This window comes from Nothobranchius furzeri, unplaced genomic scaffold, assembly GCF_043380555.1.
Source record: "Nothobranchius furzeri strain GRZ-AD unplaced genomic scaffold, NfurGRZ-RIMD1 Scf153, whole genome shotgun sequence".
NCBI lineage: Eukaryota > Metazoa > Chordata > Actinopteri > Cyprinodontiformes > Nothobranchiidae > Nothobranchius > Nothobranchius furzeri.
The window spans coordinates 27501-36145 of NW_027223169.1; positions in this window are offsets into that span (position 1 = coordinate 27501).

Genomic DNA, 8645 nt, shown 5'->3' on the forward strand with positions numbered 1-8645 from the left:
GCAGCCAGCCTCCAGCAGCTGATGGCGGGGTGGAGGAGCTGCAGCCAGCCTCCAGCAGCCAGCCTCCAGCTAGTGATGGCGGGGTGGAGAAGCAGGCAGCCTCCGTCAGCTGATGGCGGGGTGGAGGAGCAGAAGCCAGCCTCCAGCAGCTGATGGCGGGGTGCAGGAGCTGCAGCCAGCGTCCAGCAGCTGATGGTGGGGTGGAGGAGCTGCAGCCAGCCTCCAGCAGCCAGCCTCCAGCTAGTGATGGCGGGGTGGAGAAGCAGGCAGCCTCCGTCAGCTGATGGCGGGGTGGAGGAGCAGAAGCCAGCCTCCAGCAGCTGATGGCGGGGTGCAGGAGCTGCAGCCAGCGTCCAGCAGCTGATGGTGGGGTGGAGGAGCTGCAGCCAGCGTCCAGCAGCTGATGGTGGGGTGGAGGAGCTGCAGCCAGCCTCCAGCAGCCAGCCTCCAGCAGCTGATGGCGGGGTGCAGGAGCAGCAGCCAGCCTCCAGCAGCTGATGGCGGGGTGCAGGAGCAGCAGGCAGCCTCCAGCAGCTGATGGCGGGGTGGAGGAGCAGAAGCCAGCCTCCAGCAGCTGATGGCGGGGTGGAGGAGCTGCAGCCAGCGTCCAGCAGCTGATGGTTGGGTGGAGGAGCAGCAGCCAGCCTCCAGCAGCCAGCCTCCAGCTAGTGATGGCGGGGTGGAGAAGCAGGCAGCCTCCATCAGCTGATGGCGGGGTGGAGGAGCAGAAGCCAGCCTCCAGCTGGTGATGGCGGGGTGCAGGAGCTGCAGGCAGCCTCCAGCAGCTGATGGCGGGGTGCAGGAGCTGCAGGCAGCCTCCAGCAGCTGATGGCGGGGTGGAGGAGCTGCAGCCAGCGTCCAGCAGCTGATGGTGGGGTGGAGGAGCTGCAGCCAGCGTCCAGCAGCTGATGGTTGGGTGGAGGAGCAGCAGCCAGCCTCCAGCAGCTGATGGCGGGGTGCAGGAGCAGCAGCCAGCCTCCAGCAGCTGATGGCGGGGTGGAGGAGCTGCAGCCAGCCTCCAGCAGCCAGCCTCCAGCTAGTGATGGCGGGGTGGAGAAGCAGGCAGCCTCCATCAGCTGATGGCGGGGTGGAGGAGCAGAAGCCAGCCTCCAGCTGGTGATGGCGGGGTGCAGGAGCTGCAGGCAGCCTCCAGCAGCTGATGGCGGGGTGGAGGAGCTGCAGCCAGCCTCCAGCAGCCAGCCTCCAGCTAGTGATGGCGGGGTGGAGAAGCAGGCAGCCTCCATCAGCTGATGGCGGGGTGGAGGAGCAGAAGCCAGCCTCCAGCAGCTGATGGCGGGGTGCAGGAGGTGCAGGCAGCCTCCAGCAGCTGATGGCGGGGTGCAGGAGCAGCAGGCAGCCTCCAGCAGCTGATGGCGGGGTGCAGGAGCTGCAACCAGCCTCCAGCTGGTGATGGCGGGGTGGAGGAGCTGCAGCCAGCCTCCAGCAGCCAGCCCCCAGCAGCTGATGGCGGGGTGGAGGAGCAGAAGCCAGCCTCCAGCAGCTGATGGTGGGGTGCAGGAGCTGCAGCCAGCCTCCAGCAGCCAGCCTCCAGCTGGTGATGGCGGGGTGGAGGAGCAGCAGCAGACAGCCTCCAGCAGCCAGCCAGCCTCCAGGAGCTGATGGCGGTGTGTGGGAGCAGCAGCCAGCCTCCAGCGTTCAGCCAGCATCCATCAGCTGATGGCGGTGTGAAGGAGCTGCAGCCAGCCTCCAGCAGGTCATGGTGGGGTGGAGGAGCAGCAGCCAGCCTCCAGCAGCTGATGGCGGGTTGCAGGAGCTGCAGCCAGCCTCCAGCAAATGATGGCGGGGTGCAGGAGCTGCAGGCAGCCTCCAGCAGCTGATGGCGGGGTGCAGGAGCAGCAGGCAGCCTCCAGCTGCTGATGACGGGGTGCAGGAGCTGCAACCAGCCTCCAGCTGGTGATGGTGGGGTGGAGGAGCTGCAGCCAGCCTCGAACAGCTGATGGCAGGGTGCAGGAGCAGCAGCCAGCCTCCAGCAGCTGATGGCGGGGCGCAGGAGCTGCAGGCAGCCTCCAGCAGCTGATGGCGGGGTGCAGGAGCAGCAGCCAGCCTCCAGCTGGTGATGGCGGGGTGAAGGAGCTGCAGCCAGCCACCAGCAGCTGATGGCGGGGTGAAGGAGCTGCAGCCAGCCACCAGCAGCTGATGGCGGGGTGGAGGAGCTGCAGCCAGCGTCCAGCAGCTGATGGTTGGGTGGTGGAGGAGCAGCAGCCAGCCTCCAGCAGCTGATGGCGGGGTGCAGGAGCAGCAGCCAGCGTCCAGCAGCTGATGGTTGGGTGGAGGAGCAGCAGCCAGCCTCCAGCAGCTGCTGGCGGGGTGCAGGAGCAGCAGCCAGCCTCCAGCAGCTGATGGCGGGGTGCAGGAGCTGCAGGCAGCCTCCAGCAGCTGATGGCGGTGTGCAGGAGCTGCAGCCAGCCTCCAGCAGCTGATGGCGGGGTGCAGGGGCTGCAGGCAGCCTCCAGCAGCTGATGGCGGGGTGCAGGAGCTGCAACCAGCCTCCAGCTGGTGATGGCGGGGTGGAGGAGCAGCAGCCAGCCTCCAGCAGCCAGCCTCCAGCTGCTGATGGCGGGGTGGAGGAACAGAAGCCTCCAGCAGCTGATGGCAGGGTGCAGGAGCAGCAGCCAGCCTCCAGCTGGTGATGGCGGGGTGGAGGAGCTGAAACCTGGGTCGGACCTGGTCTGCAGCAGGGCCCATTACCACTCAGAAGCTGATGGCAGTGTGTGTTTAGGTCCCTGCGGGGTGGATGAGCTGAAACCTGGGTCAGACTTGGTGTGCAGCAGGGCTCAGCACCCTCCAGAAGCCGATGACAGTGTGTCTTTAACTCCCTGCCTGGTGGGAGAGCTGAAAGCTGGGTCGGACCTGGTCTTTAGCAGAGCTCAGCAGCCTCCAGAAGCTGATGGCAGTGTGTGTTTCATCCCCTGCGGGGTGGGAGAGCTGAAACGTGGGTCGGACCTGGTCTGCAGCAGGGCCCATCACCATCCAGAAGCTGACGGCGGTGTGTGTTTAAGTCCCTGCGGGGTGGGAGAGCCATAACCTGGGTCGGACCTGGTCTGCAGCAGAGCTCAGCAGCCTCCAGAACCTGATGGCAGTGTGTCTTTAATCCACTGCGGGGTGCAGGAGCTGAAACCTGGGTCGGACCTGGTCTGCAGCAGGGCTCAGCAGCCAGCAGAAGGTGACGGCAGTGTGTGTTTAGTTCCCTGCGGGGTGCAGGAGCTGAAACCTGGGTCGGACCTGGTCTGCAGCAGAGCTCAGCAGCCAGCAGAAGGTGATGGCAGTGTGTGTTTAAGTCCCTGCCTGGTGGGAGAGCTGAAACCTGGGTCGGACCTGGTCTATAGAAGAGCTCAGCAGCCTCCAGAAGCTGATGGCAGTGTGTGTGTTTTGGTCCCTGCGGGGTGCAGGAGCAGGAACCCGGGTCGGACCTGGTCTATAGCGGAGCTCAGCAGCCTCCAGCAGCTGATGGCAGTGTGTGTTTAATTCCCTGCCTGGTGGGAGAGCTGTAACCCGGGTCGGACTTGGTCTGCAGCAGGGCCCATCACCATCCAGAAGCTGATGGCAGTGTGTCTTTAATTCCCTGCGGGGTGGAGGAGCAGAAACCTGGGTCGGACCTGGTCTATAGCAGAGCTCAGCAGCCTCCAGAAGCTGATGGCAGTGTGTGTTCAAGTCCCTGCGGGGTGGGAGAGCTGAAACCTGGGTCGGACCTGGTCTATAGAAGAGCTCAGCAGCCTCCAGCAGCTGATGGCAGTGTGTGTTTAAGTCCCTGCGGGGTGGGAGAGCTATATCCCGGGTCGGACCTGGTCTATAGCAGAGCTCAGCAGCCTCCAGCAGCTGATGGCAGTGTGTGTTTAAGTCCCTGCGGGGTGGGAGAGCTGAAACCTCGGTCGGACCTGGTCTATGGCAGAGCTCAGCAGCCTCCAGAAGCTGATGGCAGCGTGCCTCTAAGTCCCTGCCTGGTGGGAGAGCTGAAACCTGGGTCGGACATGGTCTGCAGCAGGGCTCGGCAGCCTCCAGCAGCTGATGGCAGTGTGTCTTTAAGTCCCTGCCTGGTGGGAGAGCTGAAACCTGGGTCGGACCTGGTCTATAGCAGAGCTCAGCAGCCTCCAGCAGCTGATGGCAGTGTGTGTTTAAGTCCCTGCCTGGTGTGAGAGCTGAAACCTGGGTCGGACCTGGTCTATAGAAGAGCTCAGCAGCCTCCAGCAGCTGATGGCAGTGTGTCTTTAAGTCACTGCCTGGTGGGAGAGCTGAAACCTGGGTCGGACCTGGTCTATAGTAGAGCTCAGCAGCCTCCAGCAGCTGATTGCAGTGTGTGTTTAAGTCCCTGCCTGGTGGGAGAGCTGATATCCGGGTCGGACCTGGTCCACAGCAGGGCCCATCACCCTCCAGAAGCTGGTGGCAGTGTGTGTTTAAGTCCCTGCGGGGTGCAGGAGCAGAAACCTGGGTGGGACCTGGTCTGCAGCAGAGCTCGGCAGCCTCCAGCAGCTGATGGCAGTGAGTGTTTAAGTCCCTGCGGGGTGGGAGAGCTATATCCCGGGTCAGACCTGGTCTAAAGCAGGGCCCATCACCCTCCAGAAGCTGGTGGCAGTGTGTGTTTAAGTCCCTGCGGGGTGGAGGAGCAGAAACCTGGGTCGGACCCGGTCTACAGCAGAGCTCAGCAGCCCCCAGAAGCTGATGGCAGTGTGTGTGTGTGTGTGTGTGTTTAAGTCTCTGCCTGGTTGGAGAGCCGATACCTGGGTCGGACCTGGTCTGCAGCAGGGCTCAGCAGCCTCCAGAAGCTGATGGCAGTGTGTCTTTCATTCCCTGCGGGGTGCAGGAGCAGAAACCTGGGTCGGACCTGGTCTATAGCGGAGCTCAGCAGCCTCCAGCAGCTGATGGCAGTGTGTGTGTTAAAGACCCTGCGGGGTGGGAGAGCTGAAACCTGGGTCGGACCTGGTCTGCAGCAGGGCTCAGCAGCCCCCAGAAGCTGATGGCTGTGTGTGTTTAAGTCCCTGCGGGGTGGGAGAGCTGAAACCTGGGTCGGACCTGGCCCGCAGCAGGGCCCATCACCCTCCAGAAGCTGATGGCGGTGTGGGTTTAAGTCCCTGCGGGGTTGAGGAGCTGAAACCTGGGTCGGACCTGGTCTGCAGCAGGGCCCATCACCATCCAGAAGCTGATGGCTGTGTGTGTTTAAGTCCCAGGGGGGTGGGAGAGCCATAACCTGGGTCGGACCTGGTCTGCAGCAGGGCTCAGCAGCCTCCAGTTGCAGATGGCAGTGTGTGTTTAGTTCCCTGCGGGGTGCAGGAGCTGAAACCTGGGTCGGACCTGGTCTATAGCAGAGCTCAGCAGCCTCCAGAAGCTGATGGCAGTGTGTCTTCAATTCCCTGCGGGGTGCAGGAGCTGATACCTGGGTCGGACCTGGTCTGCAGCAGGGCCCATCACCATCCAGACGCTGATGGCAGTGTGTGTTTAAGTCCTAGTGGGCTGCAGGAGCTGAAACCTGGGTCGGACCTGCTCTATAGTAGAGCTCAGCAGCCTCCAGAAGCTGATGGCAGTGTGTCTTTAAGTCCCTGCGGGGTGGGATAGCTGAAACCTGGGTCGGACCTGGTCTGCAGCAGGGCCCATCACCATCCAGACGCTGATGGCAGTGTGTGTTTAAGTCCTAGTGGGCTGCAGGAGCTGAAACCTGGGTCGGACCTGCTCTATAGTAGAGCTCAGCAGCCTCCAGAAGCTGATGGCAGTGTGTCTTTAAGTCCCTGCGGGGTGGGATAGCTGAAACCTGGGTCGGACCTGGTCTGCAGCAGGGCCCATCACCCTCCAGAAGCTGTTGGCAGTGTGTCTTCCATTCCTAGTGGGGCAGGGGAGCAAAGACCTGGGCAGAGGAGCGCCTGTCTGCATCCGATCCGGCCCCTCAGCAGCCCGCCGTGAGCCTTAGAGAACCCCCCCCCCCCCCCAGCGGGCTCCAGGAACCGGGCCCTGCGTCGGACCCAGCTCAGTAAGGCCCTCCCTCGGGCCCTGCAGCAGGTGGCCCCGTCTATGCAGTCGAAAACCCCGCGAAAATCGGTGTAGAAACGCCCGAGAGGCGTGGTGCGGTTCCCCCGGCCGGTACCGGGTCCGGACCGGTCCGGAAGTCCACCCAGAACACTGCCTGGGGCTTCTGGGCGGCTCCCCAGGCGCAGGCAGTCGAAAACCGCGTGAAAATCGGTTCAGAATTGACAAAACGGCGACCTCGTCGCTCCAAAAACTAAGTCCAAACTAAGCCTTTCGCTTATCGCTTAACGCTTAAGGCGGTCGGCCTTATGGCCAGTAAATGAAAAGTGCCTGCGCCCCTGGAGGTTTTGGAAGGTGCGAGCGATGACCATGCTCGGGTTAGTAGGTGAGGCCATCGGAAAACCAGCGTGAGTTGGCGGGTTTGGGTGGCAATCTATTCCAGGCAGAGTCGACTATCTCTGGGCATCAATTTTGGGATTTTTCCGGCTCTGGTTCTGGGAGAAACGCAGGGGCAAAGTGCACGAGCCGCGGCCGATTTTGGTGGCCTGTCCCTGGGCACAAAGTCTGAGGAGTGTGGGCCTGGTTCTCCGAAAAATACCAGTCTGCTGGAGCTCACTCCCATGGCTCCAGGGGGCACGGCACACCCCCCGGTAGCCGACCAAAGTGCTCTACTCGGGCCAGACTCGGACCCACGACCCGGGGTGAGAACCACAACTACTGGTCATCCTTTTGACCTCCAGGGGGCGCGGCAGAGCCTCCCCAGTCCGACGCAAGTGCCCCACTTGGGCCATACTCAGACCCACGGCCCGGGGCGAGAACCACAACTACTGGTCATCCTTTAGACCTCCAGGGGGCCCGGCACAGCCTCCCTAGACCGACACAAGTGCTCCACTTGGGCTGTACTCTGACCCAAGTCCCGGTGCGAGAACCACAACTACTGGTCATCCTTTAGACCTCCAGGGGGCCCGGCACAGCCTCCCTAGGCCGACACAAGTGCTCCACTTGGGCTATACTCTGACCCAAGTCCCGGGGCGAGAACCACAACTACTGGTCATCCTTTTGACCTCATGGTCATCCTTTAGATCTCCAGGGGGCCCGGCACAGCCTCCCTAGGCCGACACAAGTGCTCCACTTGGGCTATACTCTGACCCAAGTCCCGGGGCGAGAACCACAACTACTGGTCATCCTTTAGACCTCCAGGGGGCACGGCACACCCCCCGGTAGCCGACCAAAGTGCTCTACTCGGGCCAGACTCGGACCCACGACCCGGGGTGAGAACCACAACTACTGGTCATCCTTTAGACCTCCAGGGGGCCCGGCACAGCCTCCCTAGTCCGACACAAGTGCTCCACTTGGGCTATACTCTGACCCAAGTCCCGGGGCGAGAACCACAACTACTGGTCATCCTTTAGACCTCCAGGGGGACCGGCACAGCCTCCCTAGACCGACACAAGTGCACCACTTGGGCCATACTCTGACCCAAGTCCCGGGGCGAGAACCACAACTACTGGTCATCCTTTTGACCTCATGGTCATCCTTTAGACCTCAAGGGGGCACGGCAGAGCCTCCCTAGTCCGACACAAGTGTCCCACTTGGGCTATACTATGACCCAAGTCCCGGGGCGAGAACCACAACTACTGGTCATCCTTTAGACCTCAAGGGGGCACGGCAGAGCCTCCCTAGTCCGACACAAGTGTCCCACTTGGGCCATACTCAGACCCACGGCCCGGGGCGAGAACCACAACTACTGGTCATCCTTTAGACCTCCAGGGGGCCCGGCACAGCCTCCCTAGTCCGACGCAAGTGCTCCACTTGGGCTGTACTCTGACCCAAGTCCCGGGGCGAGAACCACAACTAATGGTCATCCTTTAGACCTCCAGGGGGCACGGCACAGCCTCCCTAGTCCGACACAAGTGCTCCACTTGGGCTATACTCTGACCCAAGTCCCGGGGCGAGAACCACAACTACTGGTCATCCTTTAGACCTCCAGGGGGCACGGCAGAGCCTCCCTAGTCCGACACAAGTGTCCCACTTGGGCTATTCTCTGACCCAAGTCCCGGGGCGAGAACCACAACTACTGGTCATCCTTTAGACCTCCAGGGGGCACGACACAGCCTCCCTAGTCCGACCCAAGTGCTCCACTTGGGCTATACTATGACCCAAGTCCCGGGGCGAGAACCACAACTACTGGTCATCCTTTAGACCTCCAGGGGGCACGGCACAGCCTCCCTAGTCCGACACAAGTGCTCCACTTGGGCTATACTCTGACCCAAGTCCCGGGGCGAGAACCACAACTACTGGTCATCCTTTAGACCTCCAGGGGGCACGGCACAGCCTCCCTAGTCCGACACAAGTGCTCCACTTGGGCTATACTCTGACCCAAGTCCCGGGGCGAGAACCACAACTACTGGTCATCCTTTTGACCTCATGGTCATCCTTTAGACCTCCAGGGGGCCCGGCACAGCCTCCCTAGGCCGACACAAGTGCTCCACTTGGGCTATACTCTGACCCAAGTCCCGGGGCGAGAACCACAACTACTGGTCATCCTTTAGACCTCCAGGGGGCACGGCACAGCCTCCCTAGTCCGACACAAGTGCTCCACTTGGGCTATACTCTGACCCAAGTCCCGGGGCGAGAACCACAACTACTGGTCATCCTTTTGACCTCATGGT